We start from the raw sequence: 16,770 nt of genomic DNA, 5'->3' as shown, positions 1-16,770 counted from the left end.
AACATATGGTTTCTGTCCTTCTCTGCCTGGCTTACTTCACTCAGCATGACACCCTCAAGGTCCATCCACTTTCCTACGAAGGGCCATATGTCATTCCCTCTCATTGCCATGTAGTACTCCATCGTGAATATATACCACATCTTCTTGATCCATTCATCAGGTGATGGACATTTAGGCTCCTTCCATGTTTTGGCTATTGGATTTCTAATGGAGGCATGGAGTCTTCGGGCATCATGAACTTTTTAAAGACCAAGCCTAGCTTTCACACTAAAGAGCAAATAAAATCTTATCCTCTTCTGGATAACTTCAAATTGCAGGTATTATCCATATTGACCCAATTACATGTTGAATTATGTTGTATATACAATATAATGAGGCTTTAAATATATGAAATAATACCAGTACATATTTCCCCCCTTCTACTTCTAGTGCATACTTGATACCATCAATCATAATATTTAAATTATATCATATGGCCACTTGTAATCACAATTTTTTCCCTCCATAGTCAGCCAACAGAGACGCAATAGGTACCATCTCGGTGGATAAGAAAAGCAAACTAAACTATCTGGGTCACCCAACAGACAGAACAGCAGGAGCGGTGGTTTTGTAAGTGGTAATAAATAGCTGGGCATTGGTGTACAGCAGCCTGGTTATTGTTAGTAGTAGCAGTGGAGGGTGGTGGCTGCGGCTGTGGGGCTGGGGTGGTGGCCATGACAGGGCTAGTTTTGGGAAACTAAACTGAAGCAGAAATGTCAGAACACACTTCCACACTCACATGGGACCAACGATCGCAGTGTACACATATGACCCACAGGATCCAAACCTGGCATTTTCAAGCAGAAGTGGTAGTGATGATCTGATGGGCATTAATGTTCCAAGAAGACAAAGAGAAGACCCTGGCCTTTAGGGAAATCATGCCTCAGCAGGGGGGATGACCTGAGTGGGCACTCTGCCCTAAGGCATGGCTGAGGGGGGCACATGCCCAAGGGAGGGTTAAGCCTGGGTGGAGGAAGAAGGTCAAGGAGAGAGAAGGTAGAGAAGGAAAAACAGGCCTGTCTTGATTAAAACCCATGCTTTTGGGGCGATAGTTCCCGTGAAGCTGGTCTTGTTTAGGGCATCACAGCTCCTGGTTATGGACTAACTTTCACACTTCCACCCTGCCTTGCCCATCCATCAGGACCCTCCACAACAGGACTTGCCCTCTTCCCCTGCATCCCTCACTCTCCGTCTTCAATCTGCCAATGGTTTTAGCTGCTGGGTCCTTATGCTTCCCCCTGCACTTAGCTGTACCACGTGAAATTCTTATTCAGGTGTCACTAGGGCGATCTAAACACAGCGGGCGAGCAGGCCCATGGGGAACAGCAGAAAGCCTCACTAAAGCAGGGACATTTCACAGTCCCTTTTATCCTATGCCTCTGAATACTTTATGTCCCCTTTTCTGGCTGCTTTGCCTTTTCTTTTCTTTTCTTTTTTTTTGTTGTTGTTGTTGATTTATTTATTTCTTAATAGTTTATTGTCAAATTGGTTTCCATATAACACCCAGTGCTTTTCCCCACAAGTGCCCTCCTCCATTACCACCACCTCTTTCCCCCCTCCCCCTCCCCCTTCAACCCTCAGTTCATTTTCAGTATTCAGTAGTCTCTCAGATTTTGTGTCCCTCTCTCTCCCCAACTCTCTTTCCCTCTTCCCCTCCCCATGGTTGTCCATTAGGTTTCTCCTGTTCTTCTGTTAGACCTATGAGTGCAAACATATGGTATCTGTCCTTCTCTGCCTGACTTATTTCGCTTAGCATGACATCCTCGAGGTCCATCCACTTTGCTACAAATTGTCATATTTCATTCTTTCTCATTGCCATGTAATACTCCATTGTATATATAAACCACATCTTCTTGATCCACTCATCAGGTGATGGACATTTAGGCTCTTTCCATGTTTTGGCTATTGTTGACAGTGCTGCTGTGAACATTGGGGTACATGTGCCCCTATGTGTCAGCACTTCTGTATCCTGTGGGTAGATCCCTAGCAGTGCTATTGCTGGGTCATAGGGGAGTTGCTTTGCCTTTTCTTGCCCTTAAAACACATAGGTTCCCCCCATTTTCTTTCTTTTCTTCCCTTAATTTATATCCTCTTTTAAAAGTCAAGACCATCTCTATGTGAATAATCTTAAATCTGGTTATAATTTCTACCCTAAGCTTCAAGGCCAAATATCTAACTATGGCAGAAGCTAGGTGACTATCCAATTTTTATTCTCCTCTAATTCTTTATGCACAGAATGCCGATTTGAGATTACAATCCACACAGCTAGAAATACTCATTTTTCTCCTGTAGCCAACATGAGGTCTTCAAAATATTTTCCTGTTGTCATATCTCTCTGTATTTGCTTGCACTCTTCCTTTTTCCAGAAATATTTCCTCCAAGCAGCAGAACAGTATAAGTGTAGGAAAGAAGACCTCAATCTAAACATTACAAGGAATAAGGAAGTGGCCGGTTAAATTTTTTCTTTTAGGCTTTGTTTTACTTTGTGCATATCACAATACATTATGGTACTGGATTAATAATAAGCACAGGTTTTGTGGTAAGTACCAAAATCTCTAGTGCAGTTTACTGAGAAAATGTTTGTGACTTAAACTTCTAACTCATTACTTTAGAGTAATATCAAATGAGGTCAAATATCAGGTTAAATTTAATGCATGCGTTTTGGCTCTCAGAGTGTGCTGCTGTAATTTAGCATTAAAGTACCACATTAATAAAAGGAACCTTTAAGTCAGAGATGCATGGGCTTATAGGAAGATATGAAACAAGAAATGACTAAGCTCAGGGGAAAAAGTAAAAAAGAATGAAAATCATTTCCAAAATGAAGTTAAATTCTAAGGGAGCAAAGAAAAAACAGATCACAGATAGCAGAGTAAGGACCATAAAAATGGAAAACAAGCAATGTGGAAAAAGTAAAGAAACAAAAATTTACAAAGAAATGGCAGATACAGAATGCAGGTGAGTACACATAATTGGAACCTAAAATAAGAAATCTAAAATAACGGAAAAGAAAAAATAATTTAAAAAGTATATAAGAAAAGCAAACTTCTTATACAACGATTTGATTCTACACATTGAAAGGGCACACTGCATAAAAGGAAGTTGTTCTAGAGTAATCAATACCAAGACATATCCTTATAAAATTATTGTGTCTTAAAGAGAAACAGAATTCTTTGAATATTTAAGCAAAAAGTAAAGAAAATCAGGCTTGTAACATACTTCTTGGCAGTCACATTCAATACCTGAAGTCAATGGAGTCACATCTACAAGATACTTAAAGAAACTGGTGTGGGCTAAGAAATTTTTATATCCGGCAAGGCTATCCCTTTATGTATAAAGGCTACTAGCAAAGGGACGTCAGGCAGCAGTAAATTTATTTAACTGTACATCTAAGAAAAAGCAAAGGTACACATACAAGTGCACGAGGAGAAATTCAATATTCTGCCAAAGCAAAATGATACAATCAACAAAGTGGTAGAAGGCAGAAAGTAGAATCAACATACAGTTGCCTCAGTTATGATATAGGGGAATTGAAAGATCAAACACAAATATGTAAGCATATTTAGCAACACAGAGGTGAATGCCAAAAACCAGGTAAGAGATATACTACTGATTAAATTGGATGGGAGGAGATATAAAAAAGAGAGAAGGGAAGAGGAAGATACAAGCTAATTTTATTGAGGTAAATCATAAGAACTAATACTGTCTAAAGTAAAAAAAAAGGAAACAGAATATTATATAAAAGTATAATTTCAAAAAGCAAACCATAGAGAAAAACACAACTTATCAGGGGACCTGACACCTGGGTGGCTCAGTTGGTTAAGTGTCCGACTCTTGGTGTCAGCTCAGGTCATGATCTCAGGACTCATGGGTTCAAGCCCTGCATCAGACTCTGTGGCTGGGATTCTGTGTCCTTCTCTGCCCCTCCCCCACTCACAGTCTCTGACACTTGGTCTCAAAAAAAAAAAAACATTAAAAAAGCCTGTGACATATTTAAATATCAGAAAAATATTTTTAAGTAAAAAGCTAATAAAATATACTGAAGGACACTTGAAATATTTATATATAAAAATAGAAAATACAGGGGTGCCTGTGGTTAAGCATCCGGTTTCGGCTCAGGTCATGATCTCATGGTTTGTGGGTTCGAGCCCCACGCTGGGCTCTGTGCTGACAGCTAGCTCAGAGCCTGAAGCCTGCTTCCAATTCCGTGTCTCCCTTTCTCTCTAACCCTCCCCTGATCGTACACTCTCTCTCTGTCTCTCAAAAATAAATAAAAAGCATTAAAAATTAAAAAAAAAATAGAAAATATGATACGACAGAACTAAGAATCACCTTGTCTATCAAAGCAATACATTTCAACAGGCTTAATGCAACTGTTTAAAGAAGAGGATTTTCATGTTATCTCACAAAGCAAAGTGTAGCTGTTTGCTGTATATCAGGGACCTATCTAGGGCAAAGTGATTCAGAAAAGTTGCAAGTAACAGGGAGGGCAGTGATTTATCAGGTTACCAGGCAAAGATAAAACAACAACAAAAAGCACACTGTATCCACTGTATGTTAGCTAACTTGACAATAAATTATATATATGAGAAAAGTAAAACAAACAAAAACCTCAAAAAGCAACATAGGGACATGATCTTATATCAAATAAAGGAAAATTTAGACCACAGAGCATTATTTAAGATGAAGACCACTTTAGAACATGAGAGTGTTCAATTCACAATGGAGATGCATGTATATATATATGTATATATTTTAAATTTTTTAATGTTTATTTTATTTTTGAGAGAAAGAGAGAGAGAGAGAGTGGGCGACAGGAAGAGAGAGAAGGAGACACAGAATCTGACACAGGTTCCAGACTCTGAGCTGTCAACACAGAGCCTCATGCGGGGCTCAAGCTGACAAATCATGAGATCATGACCTGAGTGGAAATCAGTCACTTAATAGACTGAGCCACCCAGGTGCCTGATAATTCACAATGGAGCTGTATATTAATTATGGTTTCTTTTCTATCATTTTGGCATCTTGCTGAGCCAGTAGGGACTGCCCATCTCAGGCCTATCTGATTCCTCATGGTAACAAACTGACTCCCTGGAAATGTGCCTTTCATGGGCAAACCAACCAATCCAAACCCTGACTCACACTCAGGGTGAATGCTCTCCTGTGCTACCACTCAGGGCCAGGTACCAGACAATTTGGGATAACCTGTCCACCCTGGAGCCTGCTAAAATTAAAACTAGCCAATCCCAACACTGTTTATCTTGCTGCCTTGCCTTACCTGTTTCTTCCTGCCCAAACCACAATAAAGGCTCTGGTCATACTCCCCCCCCATTCCCTGTGCCTCCTGACTGACCCTGATACTCCCCTGTGGCCCTGCATGGAATCCCTCCTGTCCCTAAAGAACTCCTTCTGTGACAGTGATTTCCATGCCTTACCAAACTCAGTTAGAACAAATCTCAGGTACATATTAAAACAGAAGACATAAGATGTATGAATATATGCATACTAACTAAAAAAGTAGAAACTGTACAAAACAGAAATTGCCATGAAACACTAAGATAAACACACGGACCTTTCCTATTAACAAGAGAATGCCATAAATAGCAGATTACATTGTAATGTGAGAACAAACAGCCTCCAAACTCCTGAGGACCTAACAACAGAATCTTGTATGTTACTCATACCAGAAGTTGGCTCTGGGTTGGAGAAGCTCTGTCACACCTTCTCACTTCAGGATTCAGGTGGACAGAGCAGCTGGTCTTAAAAACTGCCTATCAGTATGCCCGAGGGTCAAAAATCAAATATCTTGGCCCAGTAGTGACCTCTCATTTCTGTTCCCAACCCATGGCTGAAACTAGGCACAGGGTCCCTCCTATCCAACCACCGGGGCCAGGAAGGGCGATTCTCCCACGCATCCACAAGGGGGAGGCAGAGTGCTGGACATAGTCCTGGAACACCGGATGTAACATTAACATACAGTAAAAGAAAATAGCCTTCATACATGAACAAAAACAAGTTAGAGGACATAATGAAAGGAAATATTCCATTATGCAATTGCATAATTGCAACTAAAAGACAAAATATTGAGAAATAAGTTTAAAAGAGATACGTAAAACATCTATGTTCTTAGTTTGGAAGACTCAGTATCATCATTTCTTCCTAAGCTAATTTATAAATTTAATATGATCCCAATTAAAAAAATACACAAGCAGGGTTTGGAATCAGACAGGCTGATTTTAAACTTCATTTGGAAAACTAAGCAAGAATAACCAGGGACCCTCTGAAAGAAAGGAGCAATGAGGTGAGAGGGGCACTCACAGACATAAACCTGCTCTACTGTCTTAATAATGCTACATGAACCATCCAATAAAGCAATGGAACATAAGGGAAAGTCCCAGAGAGACTTACATACATACAAAATGTTAAAAGATGATATTGATCTGGGGAAATATTTGTACTTCATACCACACAGAAGGAATCATCTCTGACACAGTTCAGATGCTGAGAAAATCCAAGGCAGGAGCATGCTGGTAGGGGGTCTGGGGGAAGAAGCAGCAGACCCACCCTGCAGGTGCCACAGAGCCTTCCCTGAACTGACTGGCAATGCCCTTCAGAGGAATTTGCATTGTAGTAAGGGGCACAGACATAAAGAAGGCACTGGACGGATGTTGCCCCCAGTAGGGGAGAGCCTCAGTCAAGGTGACTTCCTTCCACTGGGGAACCACTGAAGGGGTCACTCAGCTGTGAGCCTTCAGCAGCCTGACTTCCTGCTTCCCGTTCTGGCATGAGTGCCTCGGTCTCTGGATGAAGGGATCTGGGCACAAGAGCAAATGCTACACCCTGTTTTCTCCTGTGCAGGGAGTGCACACATGTGTGTTTTGCCCAGAAACCAATAAAGGGGAAAAAAATAGAATAACAACCCAAAGATACAAACAAAGGACATGAACAAAGAGTTCACGGAAAAATAAATGGCTCTGAAATATATGAGAAGATGACTAATTTCACTCACAAAAGAAATGCAAATTACAGATATACTGAGAAAGCATTTTACACATATCAAAGTAGCGAATACAAAGTTGGCAACCCACCTGGTTACCAAGTTTGTTGGTAAACAGGCTTGCTCATCCACTTGCTGCTAAAGGAACAGCATGACAAAACCCAAGTAAGCCAGTCTCCCAGTGTTTGTCAAAATCACATTGCATTTACCCTGTGACCCACTCCTCCCACTTCTGGGCTTTTGTCCTCTAGTAATACCTATACACATAAGATGATGTATGTACAATGTAGTCACTGCAGCATCATTTATAACAGTAAAATAATGGAAACAAGTGAAATGTCCATCTGTGGAAGAACATTTAAATAAACTATGGTACACTCCACTTAACATAATGATATGCTATTGTATAGAGAATGATGAAACCCCATGCAAAGATCGCGAGCACATATCTGGGAGTGAAGTAAGCAAAGTGTTAAATATTCATAATCCTACCTTTTGAGTAAGGATAGAAAAATTATGTTAATACCTACAAATAAGTATGTGCTTGTATCTGCATATGCAGTGCTAGAGGGGTAAATAAGAAACTAACACAAGCAGTGATCCAGGGGTCAGGGGGAGTGGGGTCCAGGCCACAGAGCAGGTACAATACTGTCGGTATCTTGCTCTTTTGAGTGTTGAACTCTTTAGATAAATCACTTTTCTAACATAGTAAACAAAACTAAATGTAAAGTTTTTTTAAAGGATTAAACAATAATGACCAGCATTTAAAGTGTACCAGGGTGAGGATTCTTCCTTAATATGTGGTATGCCATTAACTACAGAAATGGAAGACTTCATCTCCTTCACATTTGCAGGCAACAATTCTGAATTTCCTGCTATTAAATACAGACGGAAATAGAGCCAGTTGAAATGACGGAACGTCTTAGCTAGCTGATATTTATAAGGCTGTTTTAATTAGCTTATTTTTATAGAAGTGTGGAGAAGGAAATGAGCCCAAAGGCTGCCTCAACTAATCTTCCGATAGGTCGTAGTTCACCAGATGTGTGCGCAATATAACAAATATGATAATAAGGTAACAAAATTATATGGCTGATATTTGGGTATCTGTTTTTTTAGTTAATTATTTATCTTGAGAGAGAACCAGTGGGGGAGGGGCAGAGAGAGAGACAGAAGATCTGAAGTAGGTTCTGTGCTGACAGCAGAGAGTGCAATGCAGGGCTCGAACCCATGAACCATGAGATCATGGCCTGAGCCAAAGTTGCATCCTTAAGTGACTGAGCCACCCAGGCATCCCTAATATTTTGATATCTTAAAAAAAGATCTTAGTATTATTTTATATTATATTGCCAGCTATACAGAGGCTGGTAGTGCAGTATATTTAAACAAATATTGAAAAAACGAGAAAATATATTTATGCACATTCACTCTTTGATGCACAGTGAAGTGGTTTTTGTGATCCCCTTTCTACTGAATCATCTCTTTTCAAGATTACCAATAAGCTTGATGTAGATAAATCCAAAGTCACTACCTGTTCCTTGTCAGTAAAGCTCTCTCTCCTCCTTGATTCACTCTCCTTTGGTGGGGGGGGGGGAGGAAAAGAGAGGGATCTAATGCACAGCATGGTCACTGTCAATTTCTTCTTCCTTCTAAGACATCACACTCTCTTAGTCATCCTCTTTTTTCAATGGCGGCTCTACTCTTTTCCTTTTAACAGCACTTCTTCCTCCTTCACTATGCCCCTCAATGTCATTTTCTCAATGCTCAGATTTGGGCCAAACTCCATTGGGAGGTATTTGAAAGAAAATTTTCTTCTGATTTTTAAAAAAAATTTGTTTTATTTACTTTTGAGAGAGACAGCAGAGCAGGGGAAAGACAGAGAAAGAGGGAGACACAGAATCCAAAGACAGGCTCCAGGCTCTGAGCTAGCTGTCAGCACAGAGCCTGATGCGGGGCTCGAACCCACGAACCATGAGAACCTGAGCTGAAGTGAGACGCTTAACTGACTGAGCCACTCAGGTACCCCTTTTCTTCTGATTTAAAGAAATTTAAAGACTTAAGAAGAGGGTTGATCTGTGCTGTTATTCCCTGTTCTCACTGACAGGAATGCAGATATGATACCTGGAGATATGGCAATCATCTTGCAAACATGAGGTAAGAAGCATGAAAAGGCCAATAGTTAAGAATGCTGAGTGAGGGGAAAAATACCTGAATAAGAATCTGGACAGATTACTGCCAGCAAACCCCTAACTAATATGGAGAAAAACACAGGATGGAAGCCTACACTGAGACCTAATTCTGACAGGGTACCCAGGATAGGATGTAATTTGGGGCTTGGAGTATGTTCAGAGGATGTCTCATTTAGGCTGAGACCTAAAAGAAGTGTGAAAGCCATCTTGGCAAAGAATCAGGGGCAGAGGGAGGAGGGGTGGCATGCTGGGAAGAAGACAGCACATGGATAAACCTGGAGGTGAAGCGACCTGGCACACAGAGGTAGTTAAGTGTGAATGCAGCACAGAGACGAGACAGGAGAGGCTGCCTGGGGAACCTGAAGAATACAGGAAGGGAGATGGAGGTGTTGGGACAGAGTGCACTTTAAGGGTCTTGTGAAGTATGTGCTGGGATTTGGACTTTATCCCAAGGGCAAACATGAGTCACTGAAGTACTTCCCAATAAGTAAGGCTTGATCCAATTTTTATTTTAGAAAAATAAAGTATTTACATTAGAAAATTACTCGGCTAAATGCAGAGATGGCATTAGAATTGGTGAAGCTTGAAGCAGAAAGCACATTAGGTGGGGCTTGTAGCAATATGGATGTGAAACGAGATGGCCTTGTCCAGTGACAGTGAGGACGGAGAATTGGAGGGGGCGGGGGTTCTCCTCAGTGCTAGATCAGAGGGAGAGGGAGAGGCAAAGGCAAGTGTCCAGGATCTTGGGGACTGCTCAGGAAATGGATGGCTCAGTTATAGTAATCCACATCCGGAAGACTACTCAGCCATTACAAAGAATGAATTTGCATATATAACTGATTTGAGAGGAATCCAGTGAAGTAGTGTTAGTGGGAAAAGCTGTATGATGACTGTGTGTTCAGCACAATCACCTTGGTGGCACAGAGTGAAACACATCTGCCTGGTCCATGTGCAGTGTTATCATGCCTTAGCATCCAAGGTCAATTCTGCACCCCTGCTGCCTTTGCACACCCTTGCTGTGTCCCAGGAGAGGAGTGTGAGTGAATGCTCCTGGAAGGACTCCCAGCAGAGTTCTAGCAACAGCCCCCAATGAGAAGCATTTGTGCAAGATTGATTGGAAGGCTGAGCACAGGTTGGTTATCCATGGAGCATTGCAAGCAGATGCCTGGGCAGAGAGCAGATGGAGATCAGCTGTAGCTTTGGGGCAAATTCCTGAGAGGCACCTGCTTGGCAATCCAGCTGCTGGGGTGGGTGGGTGGGTGGGGTGCCCTGTGACTCCTGAGGCTGCAAGGAGTGAACCTCCTCCCACTGTGAACACAGCTTCTCTAGTTCCCTTTCCTACTTGGAATATCAGGAATGACTTGTGTCTCCTTCACCAAATGCTGACAGATACAGACTTTGGTAGTGGAAATGGTTCCTGGCAAGCAGAATCACAGATGAGACACTAGTTCTTTGACGCTACGGGAAAACCAACAGCTGTTATGCACAGACACTGTGATGAAAAGAAAGGATACAAGAAGCCCAATAGATAAACCCTCTTGACTGCACTTGGGAGCATGCAGGAAAAATATTAGGTGAACATTAGGACAGTTAGCATATAGCTTTGAAAGCCGTATGGGATCCTAAGAACACTAAGAGGGTTCTGATGAACCTGGGGTCCTTGGCTCTCCAGTTTCCCTGAGATTCCTGGATCAACAGAAGCAGCTCCTCCTCCCCTGACCTAGACTAGTGCTCCCATCATCTGGAGATCTGACAGTGACCTCTTCTGAGCAGATGTATTTCAGGGAGCTGCCCAATTCATCTTAAAAACCAGGAGTCTTAAAAGTTTTCAGATTCATAACTAGGAAGAGAGCCTGGGAGAAAGTCCCATACATATGTTAAACTGAGAATTGACCAACGTATCAATGGCAGAAGCAAATGCTGTGTTAAAAGTGCAAAGTCTGGATATGAATGTCTTGGATATGATGATGGCAAGGGGAACAGGGAGGTGCCATGGAAGATGGCTTTAGAAAATCCCCAACCAGAGTCTGCAAAGGGCAGGATTCAAGGTATGGTTTGCATATTTTCTCTCTTGCTGTGTTATTTACCTATAGGTATATATGAATGAACTCCACCCTTCTCCCTTCCTTGTCATATAACATAGGTAGGCTAGGTATGACTAAGCTCTTAATTCAGTCTTCAAGTTATAGTTTATCAAAGATGGGTCATGATCTCAACCAGGTGGGGAATGCAAAAAACTAAAGATGGGTTTGATGATTTGTAGGACTTTGTACCTCTTGTAGATGTGAGAAGTGAAGTGAGCCCATCTTTAGGTGTATGGGGGAACTGGTAGGGTGTGCTGATATTGTGGTTGCTTATTTAAGTATGGGTCAATGGATAAGGATTTGAGAAAAGGGATGGACAGTGCCAGAAAGTCCACTGCCAACTCAATCACTGCCTTCTCTACACTCCCCTTTTTCATTTTACTCTGCAAAATGGGGGCAGAAGCATGCAGTATACTTCTCAGAATTGCTTTCCTCATAGGTTCCAGGTTCCAGGGAAGAAGCAATCATGAAGAAGGTTTGCAAGACTGCCAGAAGGAGAAGCTATCATGCTGTAAGCCCAGGTGCGAGAAGATATAGCTTGCAGGGCAGCTCCAAGGAACCCTGTGCCCAGTACGCTGTGAGTCACAGCTGTGTCTAGGAGAGTGCCTGCAAAGGAGCTGCTTTGTGCATGGTGCAGTAGGTAGCAGCAACAGCAGCCAGGTTTTAAGAGTGAATCCTGATTTTAAGAGTGACTCCTTATTCACCTGCTTCTCTCTGTGGCATCCTTTTCACTCCTGCAACCTCCTTCCAATGGTGATGCAAGCCTTAAGTGCTTGCAGTAAAATCCATCTCACTTGCAAATCTGAAGTCTCTTGGGTGTTCCTGATAGAGCTCCGGCTCTTTTCATGCATGTGTATACATATGTATGTGTGTCTATGTGTTATATATATTACATATGTATCTGCAGGTAATTATTTGAGCTTGGAGAAAACTATGGAAGGATATATATTGGGTTGCTAATATGGGTTTCTAGTAGTTGGTGGTGATATGAACAGAAAGGAGAAGGAGGACACAGGACAAGACAAGCAAAGAGGACAGCTTTCTAGAAACAAGTGACATGTATGTGATGATCCCATTAGGCAAAATTCCCTACCTGTATGTATGTGGATGAGCACATTAAAATAGAGAAAGGTGGGTGGGGTTAGGATAGACATTCTGCAGGAATTCTGAAGGACAAGGATATACCCTCTCTGGGGAGGAGAGCTCATAGTCAGTTGCTATTATGCAATTGTCATCTAACAATATTACATTTGTCTAGCTTCTTTACTCCAAGGTAGAAGGACCACAGAAGTGTAGGGTGGAGAGAGACCAAAGAGATTATGCAGAGTGGAGACTAATCAGCAGGAGCCATCAGCTTCAGCTCTGACAGTTCATTTTTTTAATGAATTAACTTTTTAAAAATTGAAGTATAGTTAACATGAAGGATTATATTAGTTTCAAGTATAAAATATAATGATTTTGGGCGCCTGGGTGGCTCAGTCGGTTGAGTGTCCAACTGTGGCTCAGGTCATGATCTCACAGTCTGTGGGTTCGAGTCCTGCATCGGATTCTGTATGGACAGCTCAGAGCCTGAAGCCTGCTTCTGATTCTGTGTGTCCCTCTCACTCTGTCCCTCCCCTGCTTAAGCTATGTCTCTCTCTGTCTCTCAAAAATAAATAAATGTTAAAAAAATGTAAATGTAATGATTCAAAGATTCTATACATTTCTCAGTGTTCTTCACAGTAATGTATTCTCAACCCCCTTTACCTATTTCACTACTCCCGCCTTCCCTCTGGCAATTACCAGTTTGGTCTCTGTATTTAAGAGTCTTTTTTTGTTTGCCTTTTTTTCCTTTGTTTCTTTTCTTAGGTTCCACATATGAGTGAAATCATATGGTATTTATCTTCTCTTTAAGACAAATCACTTATTTTCCAGCAGATACTCTTTCCTGCTTTGTCAAAAATTAATTGGCCATGCATTTGTGGGCCCAGTTCTGGGTTCTCTATTCTAATCCATTGGTCTATGTGTCTGTTTTTGTGCCAATACCATACTGTCTTGATGATGACAGCTTTGTAGAGGGGGCTAAAGTCTGGGGTTGTGATGCCTCTTGTTTTGGATTTCTTCTTCAATACTACTTTGGCTATTTGGGGTCTTTTGTGGTTCCATACGAATTTGAGAATAGTTTGTTCTAGCTTTGAGAAGAATGTTGGTGCAATTTTGATTGGGATTGCATTGAATGTGTAGATTGCTTTGGGTAGTAATGACATTTTCACAATGAAGGAAAAAGACTGCCTCTTTAGCAGGTGGCGCTGGGAGAACTGGACAGCAACATGCAGAAGAATGAAACTAGACCACTTTCTTACACCATACTCAAAAATAAACTCAAAATGGCTCAAGGACCTGAATGTGAGACAGGAAACCACAAAAACCCTTGAGGAGAAAGTAGGAAACAACCTCCTTGACCTCAACCGCAGCAATTTCCTACTCAACACATCCCCAAAGGCAAGGGAAAGGAAAGCAAAAATGAACTATTGGAACCTCATCAAGATAAAAAGCTTCTGCACTGCAAAGGAAACAATCAAGAAAACTAATAGGCAACCGACAGAATGGGAAAAGATAGTTGCAAATGACATATCAGATAAAGGGCTCATATCCAAAATCTACAAGGAACTCACCAAACTCCACACCCAAAAAACAAATAAGCCAGTGAAGAAATGGGCAGAAGACATACAGACACGTCTCCAAAGAGGACATCCAGATGGCCTACAGGCACATGAAATGATGCTCATCACTCATCACCAGGGAATCACAAATCAAAACCACACTGAGATACCACCTCACACCAGTCAGAGTGGCTAAAATGAACAAATCAAGAGACTATAGATGCTGGCGAGGGTGTGGAGAGATGGGCACCCTCCTACACTGTTGTTGTCAATTTAAACTGGTGCAGCTGCTCTGGAAAACAGTGTGGCCGTTCCTCAAAAAACTATCAGTAGAACTCCCTTATGACTGAGCAGTAGTACTGCTAGGGATTTACCCAAGGAATACAGAAGTGCTGATGCATAGGGACACATGTACCCCAATGTTCATAGCAGTACTGTCAACAATAGCCAAAACATGGAAAGAGCCTAAATGTCCATCACCTGATGAATGGATCAGGAAGATGTGGTATATATACACAATAGAGTACTACATGGCAATGAGAAAGAATGAAATCTGGCCATTTGTAGCAAAGTGGATGGACCTCGAGGGTGTCATGCTAAGTGAAGTAAGTCAGGCAGAGAAGGACAGATACCATATGTTTGCACTCATAGGTCTAATAGGAGAACAGGAGAAACCTAATGGAGGACCTGGGGGCGGGGAAGAGGAAAAGAGAGTTGGGGAGAGAAAGGGACGCAAAACCTGAGAGACTACTGAATACTGAAAATGAACTGAGGGTTGAAGGAGAAGGGGTAGGGGAGAAAAGAGGTGGTTGTGATGGAGGAGGGCACTTGTGGGGAAGAGCCCTGGGTGTTGTATGGAAACCAATTTGACAATAAACTATTTTAAAAAATTAGATAAATCACTTAGTATTACACCCTCTATGTCCATCCATGTTGTTGCAAATAGCAGGATCTCATTCTTTTTATGGCTGAGTAACATATAATATATATAAACACATATTATATATGTGTGAGAGCTTTTACTCTCTCTTTTACTCTCTTTTATTCAACATAGTACTAGGAGTTCTAGCCACAGTGATCAGACAAGAAAAAAAAAAAAGATATCCAAATTGGTAAGGAACATGTAAAGCTGCTGCTATTTGTAGATGACACGACACTATATATAGAAAACCCTAAAGACTCCGCACAAAACTACTAGAACTGATAAATGAATTCAGTGAAGTCACAGGATACAAAATTAATAGAAACTCTGTTGTATTTCTATACACTACTAATAAAGTAGCAGAAAGAGAAATTAAGAAAGCAATCCTGTTTACAATTGCACCACAAATAATTAAATAGGAATAAATTTAACCAAGAAGGCAAGAGACCTGCACTCGGAAAACTATAAAACATTGATGAAAGTGATTAAAGATGACACAAACAAATGGAAAGATATTCCATTCTCATGGATTGGGAGAACAAATATTGTTAAAATGTCCACGCTACCGAAAGGAATACACAGATTTAATGTGATCCCTGCTAAAATACCAACACTTTTTACAGAACTAGAACAAATAATACCAAAACTTATATGGAACCACCAAAGACCCAGAATAGCCAATGCAATCTTAATCTTGAAAAGAACAAAGCTGGAGATATCACAATCCCAGATTTCAAGAAATACCACCACTCAAAACAGTGAGGTACCAGCACAAAATAGACACACAGATGATTGGGATAAAATGAATTTAACTTGGATGGAAGTCTATATTCTATACATACAGTGTGAATAGCTCAAATACTTAACAAATTTAAACATGGCTATGATGTCAAATCCTCGGACTGAGAACAGGGTTTTCTACACAAACATCTCCCAGGGTTATTAGTAAAGCAGGCATTCAGTTCTGATGTCTAGCACATTAATTCATGTGACCAGATGTGGGTGAGGGTTTGGGGGGTGAGGGTGGGAAGAATAGCAAGTGTCAGGCACAAGGTTCTGACCACAGGTCCTCTGTGAGCAATTTATGCATCCTCTTTGAGTCACAGTTTGGGCAACCTTAAGGAGCGATGGTTGAAATTCATCTCAACAGGGATGTCTCTAAATCTTAAGATTCTAAAAGCTAAAAACAATGTCGAGGGGAAGCGCCTTCCCCACAGGACATCAATGCAAGCTTGAATAAGAAAAGTTTCTTCCTCCTAAGCCATGGCATATCAGTTATACAGAAATACCCCTTTGGGAAACAGTCTCCAGGAGAGCCTTGATGAGCTCATACAGTCTCAACAGATCACCCCCCAACTTGCTCTCCAAGTTCTTCTTCAGTTTGATAAAGCTATAAATTCAGCTTTGGCACAGAGGGTCAGGAACAGAGTCAATTTCAGGGGCTCTCTAAATACGTACATATTCTGCGATAATGTGTGGACTTTTGTATTGAATGATGTTGAATTCAGAGAGGTGACAGAACTTATTAAAGTGGACAAAGTGAAAATTGTAGCCTGTGATGGTAAAAATACTGGCTCCAATACTACAGAATGAATGGGAAAAAATGGCTTTTTATGCCATCTGCTGATATTATTCATCGCTTTTTTGAGAAGCATAGAAGAGACTTTTCTTATTTATTCTAGCATCGCAGAAATGACTACACTGTGCTGTACTATCAGAATTCCAATAGAAAGAAGCTTACTATAGCCTCTTACCTTTTCAGCATGAAGAAACAAGTTTTTTTTTAATAACAAACACTGTTGCCTTCCTAAAAACACTCTTTAATAAACTCATTTTAAAGCTCAAAAAAAAAAAAAAAAACAATGTCGAACAGTGGCTTCCATTGTTATTCAGAGGCCCAACT

At 41.1% G+C, this 16,770-nt stretch overlaps 1 protein-coding gene and 1 pseudogene across 1 annotated transcript in view; one reads left to right on the top strand and one right to left on the bottom strand.

Moving 5' to 3' along the window:
• Window positions 1-16,770, bottom strand: part of OTUD7A (OTU deubiquitinase 7A) — a gene marked incomplete at its 3' end in the record, with an annotated part of 217,287 nt that overhangs the window by 98,648 nt on the left and 101,869 nt on the right. The gene's annotated exons all lie outside the window — the stretch shown is intronic.
• Window positions 16,079-16,607, top strand: LOC115302701 (annotated as a pseudogene).

Source organism: Suricata suricatta, chromosome 9, assembly GCF_006229205.1.
Source record: "Suricata suricatta isolate VVHF042 chromosome 9, meerkat_22Aug2017_6uvM2_HiC, whole genome shotgun sequence".
Classification (NCBI taxonomy): Eukaryota; Metazoa; Chordata; class Mammalia; order Carnivora; family Herpestidae; genus Suricata; species Suricata suricatta.
The sequence above is the reverse complement of the archived record's forward strand: the minus strand, read 5'-3'. Positions and strand labels throughout refer to the sequence as shown.